Raw genomic sequence first — 19,654 nt, 5'->3', positions numbered from 1 at the left:
TAGAGGCATCTAGGAAGTTAAGTCATTTGCATAATTTCCGTCTCTCATTTTCGTTATCGTTCGATTTTACTTCAGTATGAAATACGTAGTCTGAACTGTGTAACGTTTTATGCTCACGCCCACTACTTACTCTGCCGTATCAATGTTAGTGAGCGAGTTGATGTCATTTGCGTCATTTCCGTCTCGCATTTTCGTTACCAATCGGTTTTACTTCTGTCAAAAAATCAGCGTTTGTACCCTATAGGCAGGAAAGATGCTTTATTTTTTGTAAAAACAACCTTAGAAAACGTACACTTGAGATTGTATTTTCAACACTTTTTACAATTCGATAGCAGACGCTGAAAGAAAATCAAAACCATTTAAATTTTTAAAATCGGACAGCTAGAACTGAAGTATGCACGATATAACGTTTTATGCTCACGCCCGCTACTTACTCCACCGATTCAATGTTAGTGACTGAGTTAGCCCCATTTAGCAAGTGACCTTATTTGCGTCTCGCATTTTCGTTACCAATCGGTTTTACTTCAGTCCGAAAAATTTAGTACGTGCTGCCAAAGATGTTTTCACATCAAAACTACTGAGTACCCAGAGTAAAACCTTACTACCTTCCAGAAACACGCCTGGCAATTGAGGACGAGTTATATAAAGGGTAAAGATCGGTCTGTTTACAAATAAGGGCTATAGTTTTCTATTTTTAGAATAGCGAAGTGAAGAATTGTAGAATACCCGGAGAAAATTCGTACTGCTGATCCTCTCGTAAGAAGCGAATCACCAGTTGATGTTAAAATTGTGTGAAAAACAATTTAAACTGGATTCAGCCTTCAGAAATAGAATTCCACTAATACTCGAGCATCTTCTTTTATTGCTTAATGGCCGACAAATTCCATCCCACGTTTTCCATTATTCCAGTGTGGTCTGAAGTGTCCCTGGTGGTAGAAGAGCTAACGCATTCTTTCTCTCCCTAAATCCGCGTTGCACATCCGATAAATATCTGAAGGTTTTATGTACATTCCTTCAAACGCGGCGTCTTTTCACGTACAGATTTCTTGTGTTAAATGACGGAGAGCTCCATTTATAGGGCCGGGATGATAACGTCATACGTGTGGGAGTCAGCGTTGAGCCCGGGCAATAGTTAAATGTGGAGAGTAATGTGTCGTTATGAATTTACTAGGGCGGACCTAGTCTATTAAGCAGGATTTATAGTTCCATCTGAGCATGCAAATAACGAAAGTATTTTTACGAGCGAACCAAAAGAGCGAGATTTGCTTTGGCCCCGATGTACGGAACAATAATGCTGTAAAACAAGGGCCCTCATCAGTTTTAGTGCGGAGATCGTCGATAGAGGTCACCCCAACTTACACGAGAAACCTTTTAAATCATTGCCGGATCACAGAATAAAATTTATGTCCTGGGTTTGGTCAAGTAGTTATAACAGCTAAATAAAGGCCCATTTATTTCTACTGCTCTTGGTCACAGTTCTTTTAACAATGTTTAATAGACAGCAGACGAACATCAAAAGAATAAATAAAAAATTAACATAATTTTCGGTTATCGTCTGCTGCTCAATAGTCCCTACTCTAACAATATTAAATGGACAGCAGAAGAACACGAAAAGAATAAATAAAAAATTAACACAATTTTCGATTATCGTCTGCTGTTCAATAGTCGTTACTCTTTCAACAATGTTAGATGGGCAGCAGACGAACATCAAAAAATTGAATAAAAATTTTACATCATTATCGGTTATCGTCTGCTGCTCAATGGTCACTACTCTTTCAACAATGTCAGACGGAAAGCAGACAAACATCAAAAGAATGAATAAAAAATTCAATAATTTTTGGTTATTGTCTGCTGCTCAATAGTCACTACTCTAACAATGTTAAATGGACAACAGACGAACATCAAAAGAATAAACAATTAACATAATTTTCGGTTATCGTCTACTGCTCAGTGGTCACTACTCTTTCAACAATGTTAAATAAACAGCAGACGAACACTAAAAGAATAAAATAAAAGATTAACATAATTTTTGGTTATCCTCTGCCGCTCATAGGTCACTACTCTTTCAACAATGTTAGATCGAAAGCAGACAAACATCAAAAGAATGAATAAAATATTAAATATTTCGCGGTTATTGTGTGCTGCTCAATAGTCACTACTCTAACAATGCTAAATGGACAGCAGACGAACATCTAAGGAAAAAATTAGAAATTAATATAATTTTCGGTTATCGTTTTCAATTGTCACTACTCTTTCAACAATGTTAGATGAACAGCAGATGAACATAAAAAAAATAATAATAAATTAAATAATTTTCGGTTATTGTCTGCTGCTCAATAGTCATTATTGTTTCAACAACGTTAGATGGACAGCAGACGAACAACTAAAGAATAAACAATTAACAAATAACATAATTTTCGATTATCCTCTGCTGCTCAATAGTCACTACTCTTTCAACAATGTTTAATAGACAGCAGTCGAACATCAAAATAATTTAAAAATTAACATACTTTTCGGTTATCGTCTGCTGCTCAATAATCATTACTCTTTCAAGAAAGTTAGATGAACAGCAGACAGATCATCTGCTGCCCAATGGTCACTACTTAAACGATGTTAAATGGACCTCCTGTCCATTAAAGTGACGTCCAAGTACTTGAGGTGTCCAAACTGGAAATAGTGGCTGGGAGCCAAATCTGGCCTGTAAGGTGGATAGTTAAAGTCACAATCTCTCAAAGCAGCAGCAAAAGCATGTGACCTGCGATGAACCCATGTTTCATCACCCATAACAGTTCTGGAGAGGAAAGTTTCAGAATCCCTTCCATAAAGCTCTTAATTCTCCTCACAACACCATACTGCGAATTGCTTCTGCACAGGGGTCAGAAATCTTGAGACCACCTTGCACTGACCTTAGTCATCACCATTGACACTTTATTATTGTTGTATTAATCCAACGTCTATATTATACATTAAATGTCCATTTTATTTTGTCAGGGCCTGTGTATTTATCTTCAAATAGTTCGTATACGGTAGTTTATATCACTTAACCCCCCCCCCACCCCGAAAACAGGCACACATAACATGTCCAAACGATTCCTTCCTAATATTACTAATATATAGAATTATATATGGGCAGTAGTCCAGTACTTGGCAAACAGCCTTCCAGAGCAATTTCCTAAATGTTCCCTCATTATTGGAGCACTAAAATTCTAATTATAGCAGTAATAAAAGACGCAATACGGTTATGGCCCGCCAGTTGGCTGGATATAGTGGACCATCTATACCAGTAGAGACGTCTGCCTATTTACATACCAAGGCGTCCAGAAATTTCATCAATTGGTAGGTAAACTTTTGAATGGCAACGCTCCTAACGGGTCATTACCCACGGCCATAAATAATGGCATCATGCTAATTAACACCACTGCGTAATTATTGTACTGCTAAGCCGAAATTTAACCAAGAAGTGGTACAACAATTATTCGCCAAAGCTAACGCTATCCAGAAGGGCCGGACTGCACGTATTCGGTCGAAGTATTACGCTGTAGTCCATCTTCCCCCCCTCCCCCCCGTTACCTTCTTTGCACTTTATAATGGCGTAATATAGTGACAATAGCGTTTCCTTATGACAGTATACGCACCCCCTAATGATGTTAGCTCGATTAAGGTAATTGAATAAAACCGAATCTGATTGCTGTTAAGAGCACAACACACAATTATCTATAATTATAATGGACGTCCGTAATGAATTTGCGATCGCTCCGCTGAACAGCGAATCGCAAACCGAGCCTCGCAAAAATCCACGGCCGATGAACATCGACAAGCGATGGATAGAAAGAAAAAAAATGAAAAATTAAGACCCTAAGCCAGCAATGACTCAAGTAGTTCTTTATCCGGAAAATAAGAAACATATGAATACATCATTTATTGATTAGTTGGGCCAGGGGAATTAAGAAAAAAGAAAAAAAAACGCGCCAACAGACATTTTTTTTTCACTCTCCATTGCTTTTACTACAATCAGACTTAATCAGACTAGATGCACCCTCGGACCTACTTCAACAAACTTCTAAGAGCTTAAAGAGCGACATCTATCGTCATTTGTGGCAAATAAAATGGGATGGGGGTTTTTGGGATCGATTTTGTAAATACGAATAGCTCGAGTCTCGTCAATCGATGTTTATGGGCGAGTTTATGTGATTACTCCAAAATCAAAAGACCCTTGATATGCAAGAACGTTGTGATGTTTATATAACATCATAAAAGGAGGGTGAAGGGGGGAGGGGAAATGGAGTGAATGCCCGATCAGTCTAGACGATGTCGCCTGACATTCTTTCATCTCGAATTTCTGCATAATCTTCTTTCAAAGCACCCATGAATACATCGTACCTTTGTATACTCAAAGGTGCTCTACGATGGCGCCATTCTCGTCAGGATTTCCTTTACAATATTTTTAGCTTTCAGTTCGTGATTCTGAAAGAAAAAATTTCTTTTTTTTGCGCTTCCCACTGAGATCGGAAGTAACAGAAAACATGTTGGAAGTATAAGCTAAAAATAGACAGCTACTGTCGATCTACCACTCTATGGTACTAAAAGAAGACATTTTAAACATTAATACTTATTCTAAATAACATATTCGACTATCTCCCTCAATTTTACTTTTTCTGGACAAATTTTTAAAAACCAAACGATAAACAAACCAAACGATAAACAAAAACCAAACGATTAAATTCATAATCTAATTCTTACATATTTTTTTTAACAATGCAAAGAAAAAATACGGTTCGCGATCAAGAAGAAATAAACAAATTAAATGTAATTGTTTGATTTTCGTCCATTGTTGCTCGCTTGCGATCCAACAATAGAAATTCTCCAGAACGCGCCCGCCGAAACGTTAGCGAACAATTGTTTAAACTAATTGTTGCTCTTAATCCACTGTCGTCTGCGGTTTTAGACAATGTAGGCTTCATGCCATTGATGAAAAGAGCGCATATAGTACTATATGCGCTAAAAGTAATATAAAGTAATAAAAGTAATATAAAGTCATTTAATACTTATTCTAAATAACAAATTCGACATCAATTTTCCTTTTATTTCAAGCAAATTTTCTTTAAATTCTTATCTGGACAAATACATTTTTAAAAACCAAACGATAAACAAACCAAACCAATGACAAACACCAAACGATAAACACATTGATAATCTAATTGTTGCGTTTGTTTATAATAATGCAAACACAAAAATACGATTAGAAATCAAGTACTAAAATGCGCTAAAAGTACTGTAGTCGACGCTGTATATTACAACCCCCAGGGGAATGAGAAAACGGTCGTTATATTGGAAGATCGTTATATCGATTGTTCATAAAATAGTATTAATTTAATGAGAAATTGGCGGGACCAACCACATAGGACATTATATCGTGAGGGACGTTAAAAAGAGGGTCACTATAAAGAGCTTCGACTGTATAAGTCTTTAAATACTTATTCTAAATAACATATTCGACGATCTCCCTCAATTTCCCTTTTATTTTAAGCAAATTTCCTTTAAATTCTTATCTGGGCAAATTTTTAAAAACCAAACGATAAACGATAAACAAAAACGAAACGATAAACAAAAACCAGACGATAAACGAACCAAACGATAAACAAAACCCAAACGATAAACAAATTGATAATCTAACTGTTGGGGTTTTTTTATAACAATACAAAGAAAAAAATACGGTTGCCGATCAAGAAGAAATAGACAAATTAAATATAATTGTTTGCTATTCGTCCATTGTTGCTCGCTCGTGATCTAACAGTAGAAATTCTCCAGCAAGCGCTGGCTGAAGCATTAGAGAACAATTGTTTAAACTAATTGTTCCTCTTAATCCATTGTCGTCTGCGGTTTTAAACAATGTAGGTTTCACGCCATTGTTGAAAAGAGCATATATAGTAGTTAAAGTACTATATATATATATATACTTTTTTTCATGTAAAAGTACTATTTGCGCTAAAAGTACTAAAAAATACTATAATTTTTAATACTTATTCTAAATTACATATTCGATTATCTTCATCAATTTTACTTTTATTTCAAGAAAATTTCCTATAAATTCTTATCTGGGTAATTTTTAAAAACCAAATGATAAACAAAGCAATAACAAAAACCAAACGATAAACAAACCAAACCAAAGCAATAACAAAAACCGAACCAAACCAAACCAATCATAAAATCCAAACGATAACTAAACCAATAACAAAAACCAAACGATAAACAAACCAAACGAAACCAATAACTAAAACCAAACGAAACCAATAACAAAAACCAAACGAAACCAATAACTAAAACCAAACGAAACCAATAACAAAAACCAAACGATAAACAAATTGATAATCTAATTGTTGTGTTTTTAATAACAATTCAAAAAAAAATGTGGTTGGCGTACAGAAAGTACTAAAATGCGCTAAAGTACTATAAATCTTTTAATACTTATTCTAAATAAAATATTCGACTGTCCACATCAATCAATTTTACCTTATCTGAGCAAAATTTTAAAACCAAACGATAAACAAATTGATAATCTATTTGTTACGTTTTTTTATATAATAATACGAAAAAGAAGAAATAGACAAATTAAATATAATTGTTTGCTATTCGTCCATTGTTGCTCGCTGGCGATCCAACAGTAGAAATTCTCCAGCACGCGCCCGCTGAAACATTAGAGAACAATTGTTTAAACTAATTGTTGCTCTTAACCCATTGTCGTCTGCGGTTTTAAACAATGTAAGCTTCACGCCATTGTTGAAAAGAGCGCAAATTATTCTACATTACCGCATTCTACTTAGAAAATAAGTTCTCCCTCCTACAAATACACTTCTTTTTTTTTTTTTTTTCATTCGTTCTATCTAAGACGCAATAAAGAATTTTTATCAGAACAAAAATTACCCAACATCCATCTTGGGGTAGGCTGGAAATTTATCGTGGTACTGAATCAGGGTGAGTCAAGTAGAAACGTGTGAAAGTTTCGTTCTGTCCTGCGCTCATTAATTTGGGCAGATAGAAGAATCGTTATCAACTCATTTGTTATAAGTTGTACTGCGATTTCGGATTCATTAACAAACACCGCAATTTTGGGGGAAGATAAATGATTGCAGACGACGCAGGGGAAGGTTCCCTCCTAATGACCCTTTCTTGCGAATTACCGAGGCCCTCCTAGCTTAGTCAAAATAATTCTTCGCAGAAATATCTTTTTTTTTTTTTTTCCATTTGTACCGAGAACTGTTTTAATGTAAACCCGTTAAAGAATAAAATACGACACGAGAAAATTCATTTTGGGCGCGAAAGAGCACGTTTGGTTCTCAACCTCGTCGCTTTAAATTCATATACATTACCTCGGCAAAAATTTCAGTTACTCAAGGAAAGTAGTTTGTTTACCGTACCTTTTTTCCAATTCAGTTTCCTTTCACAATAACTGCTTTTTTCCGTTCATCTATACTGATACTGAAAAAGTTAAGAAATTCTAGCTTTGTTTTTTTTTTTTTTTTTTAATTTTTTTGATTTTTTCTAGTTTATGATTTTTTTTTATATTATGCTTTATGACCTTAGCACTATAAATAATGTTACAGTATGTTAAAATCATGTTTCATATGCACTGCTTTTTCTTTATTTTTCTGATTTTTGTTTCGGATTTCATTTTTTTGAATTTTTTTTGGTTTGATTTTTTCGGATTCTTCTCCGATTTTGTTTTTTTATTCATTTTCGGCTTCTTTTATGCTACGCTTTCCGATTTTAGCACTTCATAACAATCATGTTCAAATCATATACCACATCTACACTGCCTCTGCATAATTAATGCACCGGTTACTATATTTTTTGTTCTTAAATTTTCTTTTAAAATTAATACTTTTTCTTTGCTGGCAAATATTTTCTATATTATCCATGTACACTTCCTCTGCAAAAGTTTAAGGTACTACAGTAAATAAGTTCAAATTCCCTTTCGAAGTAACTCATTTCTTGTGATTACCTACACTGCCACTGAAAAAGTTAGGGAGTCCCACTGTCGATTTTTCGGATTTTTTTTTCTGCTTAAGCCTTTTTATGACCATAACACATGCTACAAACCATGTTTCGTATACACTGCCTCTGAAAAAGTTAAGAAGTCCCGTATTATTTTATTATTTGTTTTCAGTCTTCTTGCGTATACGAATATCGATATTTTAAACGGAATTTGAACTGTACTACTCACTAATTATACTTTTATTCTTAGCTTACCCCACCAGTTATTTCCTAATGCGGGGAGATGTGGGCCTGCCCTTCTTTATTATAAGAGCATATATGCAATACCTTCGATCTGAATTTCTGCTGACAGCTCTTCGATCATCTCGAGCGCGCTTTGCTACCCTTAATAATTCACGTTGAAAAAGATCCTCCCCTGATGTTTAAGATGATGTTTCCCTTAGCAGACCAGAAGTGATTGTAATCGCATTAAATCCGGGTTTTCATGTCACGTCTACTCTTACTGGGTAAATAATTATTACAACAACTTTCTTGGCAAAAGAAAGTAAGAATAGCTATCATAGGGATGTAGCTATTAATCACTCCCTACTTACCTCCTGAAGGCTGACGGCCAGCTATCTAAAGACTGGAGAATTTCTTCTGATAGGATACATTAGAGACATCTTAATTATCTTCAGCTAAGCTACCACGTTTCCATAGCTACAGAGATGTTTACATCATTATCGCGGTATATAGTCAGCATCTATTGTGAATCCTTGTTTTCTTTAAATTATCCACCTCAGCTTGCGCTTGCACAATAGGGAAATTACTGGCAGAAGACAGATAGAACGCTCATGATGCGGTTAATAGCTCTTTTTTTAATTGTTAAGCGCGTGCTAAGGTTTTTCGATATTTAACGCGTTGGGATTTTTTTTTTTTTTCGTTTTGTTGTTGGACGCTCGTGGTGGACGTTTTTAATTGTTGAACGCGTGGTGGAATGTTTTTTAATTCTTGAGCGCGTGGTGGAATGTTTTTTAATTGTTGAGCGCGTGTTGGAACGTTTTTAATTGTTTAGCGCGTGGTGGAATGTTTTTTAATTGTTTAGCGCGTGGTGGAATGTTTTTTAATTGTTGAGCGCGTGGTGGAATGTTTTTAATTGTTGAGCGCGTGGTGGATCGTTTGGTTTCATTTTTTATACATAAAACAGTTTTTTTGTGTTTTTTTTTTTCGTTATGGTGTCAGAATCAATGGTAATATGAATACGAGTTCTCTTGCTTTACAATGAAACTGTTGGCAATCTCCTAAGATTGTAATGTGTACACATTACAATCTTAAGAGATTGTCAACATTAAATAGTTGTCAGCATGATTGATAATAAGAGTAGTGAAGTTTTTCTCCGGGGACACCTGAAGAAATCGATCTTATGGGTAATAAAGACAGTTAGGTGGTTAGACATTCAAACGGGTAGAAGAAAACTGGTTACCACACCCGAAGAAACTTTGCTTCACTTCAAAGTAAAGTTTCTTTCGTGTGGAAAAGCACTTTAGCTGGTTTTCTGAACTTGAAGGTAGATGGCACTGGAGGTCATATGAAACAATTTTTCTGAATTAATAATTAAATTGCTCTTTGCTTAAGAGGTTGTCTTTCTTGGGTGTGGGATAGCACGTTAGTTGGATAAATTAATGATAGATACTTTGAGTCATAGATTGGACCAACACCGAGCTGGAGAGGATTATGAGATAGATCGAAGTCCCATCGAGAGACTGAGCATAGCCCTGAAAGAAGGAGGGAGGGGTTTGGCAGATCTCATTGAACAACAGAAGTAGGTGATTAAGAATTGGATTACTTCGAGGAAAACGCAGTGCAATCTACCAAGCCATAAGGAAGATAGACAAACGGCACACACCATATGGAAGAAGACACTCCATGGCAGACACTACAATGACCTCCATGAAGACTCCATGATAAGATTGCTTCAAACGCATGGCTCACGATGGGAAAGCTGATCTCTGAGGCCGAAGGATTCATGTTCGTCATCCAAGACCAGGAAATACTTCACCAAAAGTGACAGATAACTCCAGGCCGCACAAGAGACCAGACATAACCCTCATCGGCAAGAAGGAAATGGCTATCTACCTGACCGATCTAGCGGTGCCCAATACGAGCAACCTCTAGAAAACCTACGAGGAAAAGAGAGGAGGTGAAAGAAATGTGGCGTATGGAATGTAAAGATCATACCGATCACCGTGTCAACCACCGGCATGGTACCAAAAAGCCTCTATAAGAACCTAGCAGCAAGAGGCATTGGAGAGAACATTTACATGGAACTCCAGAAAGCGGCGAACCTAAACACCTGGCCCATCTGGAGGCATTTATAACTATAAACATTTCGCTTGCCTTTATTTTACTCTCCTCTCCTCTCAAAGCATTATAAATCTCAATCAAGAATCTTCTAAGGAGCATGGTTGCCAAGCTCCGGTCGTCCTTTCTGTAGATCCCACCGAGCAGGTTGGCCGTTTTTTTGGACCCTTTAAAGAAGCCCAATGTCTTTTCTTTTAGATAAGGTCCCCGGAAACAGTATTCCAAACTGACTCTTCCAATTGCCTTTTACAGTGGGATTATGACCTTCCTATCACCAGAAGTAAATGTTCGATAAATCATGGACAGGACATCGTAGGTCCTCCTTGCCGCATGTCTACATTGCTCCAAGAACTTCCTATCTGCTCGTATCATAGCACCCAGATCTATCAAGAACAGGTATATAAGATAAAATGCCAAAATATTCCTTGAGACATGCAAGTGTTCGGTTACTTTTGACAACGTAGTGCATATATCTGCTGTACAGCGATTTGAATTGCTAATATTGCGCTTTCTTGCATATCAGCAAGATATTAAACAAATAAAAACATTTGAGAAATGATCCTTTGAATTATTATCTGTTTTTGTTGGTTGGTTTGGTTGGTTGGTTGGTTGGTTGGAGAAATGAGTAATTCGCCTACTCCAAACCATAAAAAAACAAACTGATTACATTTAAATTTTAAAAACTCTTCTAAGCTCATAGAAACGTCTCTTTGTCGAAAGCCTAATTTATTCTTCTCCCAACATTATCTTTCTCTCGAAAAACAGAAATAGCAAATAAATCTCTTTGTACGACAACAGAAATCTTAATTTTTTCCTCCAGAAAACTTATTAAAATCTTCTAGACTCCAATAAATAAAAACAAGAACAAATCATCAAGGAAGAAGGTAAAGAGAAAAATTATATCTCATTAAAAGCCATTTCACACTCTAAAAAATGAATATTTATCTGAATAAATTGGATAGGGTAACTCTTTTGTCTTGAATCTCAAGTTGAGAAGGATGCCGAGTTGATGGAGAAACAATCAAAGCCCTATTATGCAATGGTTCTCCAACAAATCTAGCCAGCATAACTAAATCGCCCCATTGTGCTCAAAAATAATAAAAAAGGCCCCTCTTACAAAAGAGCTCCACTCATAAGCAAAACTCCAGCGGACGTGGTGAAGAGAAAGCGCGAATGTCCACGAGCCATTAAAATGCGGCAATCCTGGCTTAACTCGAAGATAATTAAGATATTTTGGAGTGCATATCCCAAGAGTAATTACTCTTGTGGCCCCAGACAGTTTGTCAGAACCAGGGCTTATACTTCGCAATAATTAATGAATTTCACTGATCCTTTGTACTATATATTGGGTGTTTAATCAAATTGATAAATAAGTTATTTGAGCCAATAGGGATGGATTATACCTAATGAGACCAATCCTTTATCGTATGACTTATAAAAAACGATATTTTTATTCTTCGGTTGACAAAGAGCTGGAAAATATTCAACTTATAATCTATCTTCCTTTGTGCATTCCCCTTAAACTCTTCCGGGATGAAAATCTCGAAACTTTACCACAGGAAATATTCAGGAGTTCGTTCCTTAAATGATTCTTACCATTTTCTTTGCCCTGACAAGATAGTTTATTAAGTTTTCCAACTGTAAATATCTTTTAGTATCGATCCATCAGCGTATTAATTTTGGAAACAGAAGATTAATGACGCTTCTGCTAAACTTGTTTGCAGAATTTTCTTCGTCCGTCTCCATAGAAATAACTGATGGAATGCGAACAGGGTTATAAATACAGCCAAATTCCAAGTCTGTAATTACTTGTAGCAGGCATCTGTGGCAGAAACGTAATGAATAATAGATAGATAATGCGTTGGAAAGTTTGCAATTAGTAAAGCATCTTAAATGGTAACACCTTAAGAAATATGGGTTTACCGATACTCCCCAGATCTCGCTAATTTGAAGAGGCGAAGCAATTTTCTCAAGTTACATTCTCCGAGATGAAGTAATAAAGTAGCTAATCATGTTATTCGCCATTATAGAAACATAATTATTGATATTCGTTTAGTATTTTAATCAAAGTTAACCTTAATAGGCCATCACTTCGTTGGTAGTTTTGTAATTCGTTTATTTGGAGTGCAAAGGGTTAAAGGACGTTGCGCAGATTGGAATAAATGTATTCTTCTTGCTTCTATCGGAGAGTTTTGATGAAATCTGTTGTTGTTGTAGTTAAAAATAATGGTTTTTATGCTTTTCAAATTCGCCATTGAACATTTTGGACATTTGCCAATCTTTTATTTTCTAGAATAACTTTAGGATTCATTGTGGCATTTTGGCGTGTGTCCAAAGATTGTTTTCCTGTCCTATTTTCCATAAACGAACACTTAGTGGACTTATAATTGCGCAGAGCTGTAAGGTAAACACCTATAAATAGTGCATTAATATTCTGCTGGAGGTATGCCACCCTTTTTGTGTACTAAGGAGGTACTGAAGACTCAAGGTTTACAAGCTGATATTCTGTCAAAACCTACACGTATGGGGGTGGCACAATTTTCATCAGCGATCGATAAGGTTAAAATAGTGACTGTAGTATTCTCTGGAAACTTCCACAGATGTAGTATGTTGAAAAGGCACCGGTATCGCGAGGTAAAATCGACAAAAATTAAAGATGGCGTACTGGTAAAACCATGAAAGATATCCCCAATAGTTTTAGCGCAAGAATCCAATAAAGTTGCACCAAGTATTAGAGGCCCCTTTTATTCTCCATTAGCCACCCTGCAGGTCGGATATAACATTTCATTACAGTACATTGTCTTGATTAAACAGAAGTTCTACTGCAACTGGCCCACCTTCCCGTGGTGTGGACGAGTACTCAGAATCATCTCTCCTGGTGACTGATGCTTCTGAGTTGCCAAGTGACCAGAACATTACAACAACAGAATCACCACCTGGTATCTCTGTGAAGAACAGTGGTACAGTTCTTCAAAGAACCATTTCATCATAATACATTGTCTTGATTAAAGAGATGGTCCTTACCAAAAAACCGTCACCTACAAAGACACATATCCACATTACATTATTTTGATTAAAGTATGAGCTCTACTGGGACTGGCCCACCTTCCTGTGGTGTGGACGAATACTCAGAATCATCTCTTCAGATGACTGATGGTTTTGGGTAGCCAAGTGGCCAGAAGAACCCCTCGTATCTCTGTGAAGAACAGTACCACTGGTCTTCACAGAGATATGAGACAGAGTTGAAATGAAGTTCTAGGAGCCACCCCCTTACAAAAACACACGTCCACGTTAGATTATAATACATCCATCCTAGATGCGAATATATTTTTTCCCTATTTTTGAAACTAAATAATTTTCATGGTTCTTTTTCGGTACTGGAAATACCGTTGACTTAAATCTCTTCTTCAAAGTGTCAGACCTTCCATCACATCACATCCCATCCCATATTGTGTTCACTTGGCTTACAGGTTTTCGCTTCCACGGCCTACTGGGGGATATTTCTTTTTAAAGATAATAACTGGAATTGCTGGAGAAGGTGGGTAGAGGGGGGGAGGACAGAAAACAGCACTAGCATCACGCCACCGGGGGAGGGATGATGTCTGTTATCAAATAATGGATTTTCAGTACAGCAGATGGTTTGTTCATTTTGTTCAAGTGTTTTGCGCCCGAGTTGAGCCAATAATATTAATAATACCAACGTACGTTTCTTGTGAAATTCCCATCTGCTACCATTGGTTTTGCTTCTCCTTCTAGGAGGAAAAAAAAAATCGTTAAAAATCTTTCTGATTAAGCCAGATGTTGAAGTTCTAATTTCGCTACTTTTGTATTCTTCGCTGTCACCACGGACAGCTCATTTAATTCGACTATCCTTACCATTTCATTCGATTCTTATACTTAGAATTCATCACCGATCCCCCTTGTGGGTGTTACTCTTAGCAAATACGAAATTATTACAACGTGTCCCTTTATAAGTTCATATTTTATGGCAAAAAGAGTGCCCTCCCCTTGCACAGCCCAGTTGGGAATTCTCTATTATTGAGGATCAATCATTTATGAATTATTTTAAGCACGTTTTCAAAGAGAAGCAGAAAATGTTTCCACTTGGTTTAGCGTGCACTAACTGTAATTTAGGACTCCTACAATCAAAGGTAGTGTTGCATATCCTCTGACGCTCTCCTGCGTGAATTTTAAAAGACATCTTTGTATAATTTAATCCACACCCGAGTGTGGAAAAACTCATTATAAGGTGTCGATGTCCAAAAGCAGCCTCCCACTCGAAGCGAACTCGCTTACAAACGCTTGAATAATTGAAAAAACAGTCCAGACTACCCTCCTTTAAATAGACGCTATTAATTTTACAGGAAATATCGACTCCTTCGAGTAATTGATCCCAAAACTCATGTATTAGTAAATGAGCAGACTCAAGTAGCGGATAGAGTTTCTCTTTTTACCATTTTGAAGTCTTTGGGGATTTCTTTTTCTTTTTCTCTGGGGTTACTTTCCAGCGGTGGGTAGAAAGGTCGAGAGAACAGGGTCGGCTAGCAATTATTCTGTTCTTAGACTCGGTGAAGCCTGCGCCTATAACACCACTCTCCATCTTCTCTTCATAAAATATGCACTGGACTGTAAAACCGAAAAAAAAAGGATGAAAAACTAAGAGAGAAAAAAACCTTCTTTTATCTTATTTGTTTTACCTCTCTCCCCTTTTATTTGCCTTCCCCCCAGTTGGTTTCATAAGACACGTCAATCAACAGTTAATTCAGTGGAAAATATTACGTCCAGCACGCTACATTAGCGTTTATAAATTTTTGTCCGCTAGAGTGAGCTGCACACAGAGTTCTGTTTCTGCTAAAAATCTAACCACGGATGGTCTGGAAGAGTTTGAATAAAAAGGGCTGTTTCTTTGCTTCGCTTAATGTTTCAATTTCTATCAATTGTGAAGCCAGTGGAGCGTGGTTTTAGAGAGAAACAGAAGGAGAGATGGAGGGGGAAGGGAGAAAGAAAGAAAGAAAAACATTCAGTGCAATTGCAATGTTTGATATTTCCAAGGAGACTTTTTCCTAATAGTTATTTTGCGTGAAATCGTCCAAAGCTTTTTTTCCTTAGCTGAGTAATTTTCTCGCGAAAAATGACTTTCGGATAAAATCTTAAAAGTTATCGGAAGCATCCCTTTCCGATAACTTTGTCTTTTCTTTTCGTCTGTAGTTAAGAAAACGTTTCTGGAGTGACATCTGTCCAACCCTCACGTACTTCATATTTCTTTAAAAGATGAAGTCTTTGGAAAATTCGATTAATTCAAATTTTATCCTCTGCCAATCCATTAGAGCTACACCTCATCCTTCGAATTAGCAATGTCGGATGCGTGTGGATCTCCAGAGACCACTGAAAAACTCAAACCCATCATCAATGACTTCCAATCTAAGCGTTAAGACCATATTTGGGTTAAATTAACAAATTGGCGCCATTATGTGGCCCACGTGAGGCAATCAACCTCCCATTGACAAAGTTTTACGACTGCCAGCTGACATTGGTGGTGCATGGACTACGATCTTTGCTCAGATTAACACCGATTAAACTTTTAGAGACAACTTCCTGGTGCGAGAAGTTCAACTCCAATGTGCTACCCTCAATCCCCAACATTATTTAAAATATATGAGTAGAATTACCTCACGTAAACTACATTAAACTTGCCCACTTGGGACTACATCTCTTTAAGTGTCTGAAGACAACATGGCTGGATACAAATCTTCTCTGAGAAAGAGCCAAAAGGGCGTCACTCCGTGAGCACCATTTGAGGAAAGAAACGTGAATGGTTTGGACATAAATAGTAATCGCAGCAAGGTTAAGAAACAGCCCTGGATGAAAAGCCGGTTTATAGAAACACCTCAACTTTTGCCCATGCTGTGTATCATAAAATCCTTTAGCGATAAAGAAAAATGGTAACTTCTAACGTATCATTTACTGCTTCTTCTCTCTCTACCATTTATTAAATGCCTTTTTTTTTCGTTAACAAGGCTAGACCAAAGTTTAATATCTTTAGAAGTTGGCCATCTTAAAACTTTAAGATAGACCACCTCCAGCTACAATTTGTAAATATAATTATACTTCGACTATATCGCGCATATTTGAGAGGCAGTAGTTTCTTCTTTCTCTTTAGCGACTTAGCCGAATATTACAAATAAGTCAAAGGGAAAAAAATCTTAAGTTTTTTTCTTTTTCTTCTTTATCATCTGCGAATAAGAAGAAGAAGAAATATTTAGGACAGCGAAGATTCAGAAAAAGATCTTTAATGCGAGATGAAAACAGTGTTGATAACTCCAGCAAAAACCCTATTCATGGATCATTTAACACCGTAATGCTCATCTTAAAATGTAGCTTTGAAGATGTTTATCTCCTTGAGGCAAGCAAGATCTTGGAGTGATAATGGGAAACCAATATCATCTTTGAGCTACTGAGGCCCAGAAAAAAAGTTCATGTCCTGCAAATATTTTACACTTTGGTTTACAACTGACGCGGACGCCTCTAATGGGGGACCTGCTCTACAATTTCCGACCCTATTATCACATCTACATACACTGAGAGGCAAAAAAAAAGGACATTTAGCATTGTATCGTTCAGTGTGGAATCTGGCCTTTATATCAGACTTTCGATTTAAACTTTTTTCATCTTTTAATAATGCACTTGCGTCCAGGTGGCTCTGTGAGCATTCTGCGTTAAAGTTTCCCACTGCATCTACAGAGAAAATAAACGAAAGCGAGCTTTCATAAACGTTAGGCATAATGGCGACGATGCAGACGACAATTATGCAAAATCAGTACCAAAAGTCACCGCCAGGGGAATGAGTGACGTCATGCTGGAATTTAGTTACCGCAAACATCCTCACTCTTTGATTTTCTATCAAATTGGTGTCTCAGTAAGCAAGTTTCCTTCACACATCCTTCAGGATATTTAAGGATAACCGCCTTTCTCTTTGTTGGCAAAATGCCAATGAACAGAATTTAAATAGCTCGTGTAACTGCCGAAGTTAATCCCTTTTATTGCCAACTTAGCAGTCACATGACCTGATTTGTTGTACACTTCCTGTGTCAAAAAGACGAGAAAATTCTTGCGACCAAACCAGTAATTAGGGCCCCCACTTCGCGCAACCCATTTGTAAGATTATATTAATTGATGTCCAATGTAGATACTCCAATCAAATGAGCCGTTCCTGTCATGCTGTTTTAAGAGATAGCAGAAACCGGGCATCTCCTCTCGAGACACACAGGAAGTTGACAAGGGGGCGGATATTTCAGCTGGCCCGGACTTCTGCGAACGCTTGGAGTTGTCAGATCGCTCACAGGAACTCAGAAAGGGACGGTAAATCAGATTATTTTCTGTTTAAGAAAACGAATGTTCATAATCTATAAACTTTATGGTATTTCTCTGAAATTAGCGTTTTATCTTAACTAATGAACCCGATTAACCGAAAAAAAATTCGATTAACCGAATAACATGTCGGAACATGTTCTTCATTAACTTAGTTTTGTTACTTCGTTATCACACTAGGAGTTTAAATGTCTCCTTTTTATCCTCTTGTTTATCCTACATTTTGGATGAGGCCCACGAAGTTTCTGGAAATAAATTTGGCCATAAAAACCTCTGACGTCATTAATCACATTTTCTGGCCCAAATGATTATAATAAACAGCTCTATTGCTCTTTACGATGTAATGGTGTGTCAGCTAAGTATATTTGTTCCCAGTCTCTTCTACAGCACATTGAGAGCGAGGGTTTATGACATTCGCCTTTTCAAATCGAGGACGCTTTAGTGTTGTCATAACGGGCAACTCGGGGCGCACACAGGGGGCTACGTAGATAATACGACCCACAGTTTTGCTCTGTTCATAGATACGCAGCCATTGGCTACAAATGGTTGGGGTATGTAACTACCTCTCTACCCCTGGAGACACGGCTGTCTGCCCTGTTATGGTCGTTTCTTAGAGAGGTCAACAGTCATGAAGAGATGTCGGCAGAACGGTCGGGTCAACCAATAGCAGACGAGATGGTGTACATCAATCTTTTTATGGAAGCCGTAAAGATGCTGCAGTAATAAGTTTCATAGATAATGCGTGGCTTTTACCCTCGTGCATCTTATAGCTACACGCGCAAAAAAAGAAAAAGGAAACAAAGAAAGAAAGACAGCTTTTATAGGATAATGGGTTGCTTCGGAAGTATTTTCAAAGATATTTCCAAGTGGATCTTAAAATAATGTATTGAAATTAATGCATAATGTTGCCGATAGATGGCGCTGCGCGCAGAAGCGCTAATAGACAGCTTAGTTTTTTTTTTTTTTTTTTTTTTATTGCGCCATAATTTCCTCACTAACCTTGCCTTATTGAGAAACCAGCCCATAAAAGTCTGCGTTAGTTCTTCTAATTCCCGACAGGTGGCGCTACCGGAGGTTCGCACTTTTCGATAGTTTGCGTATATTTTTTATAGAATGGGATTTGAACCAAGCATTTTTAACACAATGGTAAAAGACAGCTATGGTATGGTTCCTTCCAGAAGTTCTTCCAGGAAACTCAAAATTAGCAAACTTTGAGGTCTGTTTTACTCGCCAGGTGGCAGGACCCAGGGGAGAAAAGCAGCCGGTTGCCTCCACTTGTACTGTTGAACGTCTTTATTAACTTCACCATGCGTTCTATGAAAGTGTTGTGTCGATCGTCATGTTTTGTATACATTCTAAAAGGATAATTTTCCATTACAAACTCGTCTATCCTTTACAGCCTTCTACGTTCTTACTTTTAATGAATACGTTATTATGTTGGCATATGGCAGGTGTCTGTTTAGGGGGGCTCAGTTAGACAGTTGATTAGGGGGGGGTTGTTGTTGCTATTTATTTATCACTTAATGCGAAGCCTTTTTGAAAGAGTTCATTCCTGGAATTCTTGTGTATGGCCGTTGACACACACACACACACACACGCACACACACACACACCGAACGCTGACTGCAAGATAACGTACAAAGTAGGTCGCTAGTAAGAGTTTAATTAAAAGCCTCCCGCAAGGGTTCTGTGGCTCTGTTATACCTATAAAGGGAGAAGACTACATTGTGTCTAACAGCCCTGCTGGTGGAAGATAATTCTCCGAACAAATGCAAGCGGGCGTTCATTTTCCGACAAACAAGAATGGGGATTCTTGAGGGCCACCCATCCGCGTAATTTGTGTGCGTGTGTGTGCACGATCCACCTATCCTGATATGTGTGAAACCTTTATTTCATTAAGGATGAAGGGGACCCGAAATAATTTAATGAACGCCCGCAAAATTACACGCGATGT

The sequence above is a fragment of the Mastigoproctus giganteus genome, chromosome 8 (genome assembly GCF_048544385.1).
Source record: "Mastigoproctus giganteus isolate SK-2022 chromosome 8, ASM4854438v1, whole genome shotgun sequence".
NCBI classification, from domain to species: domain Eukaryota; kingdom Metazoa; phylum Arthropoda; class Arachnida; order Uropygi; family Thelyphonidae; genus Mastigoproctus; species Mastigoproctus giganteus.
This window is presented reverse-complemented; position numbering follows the sequence as displayed.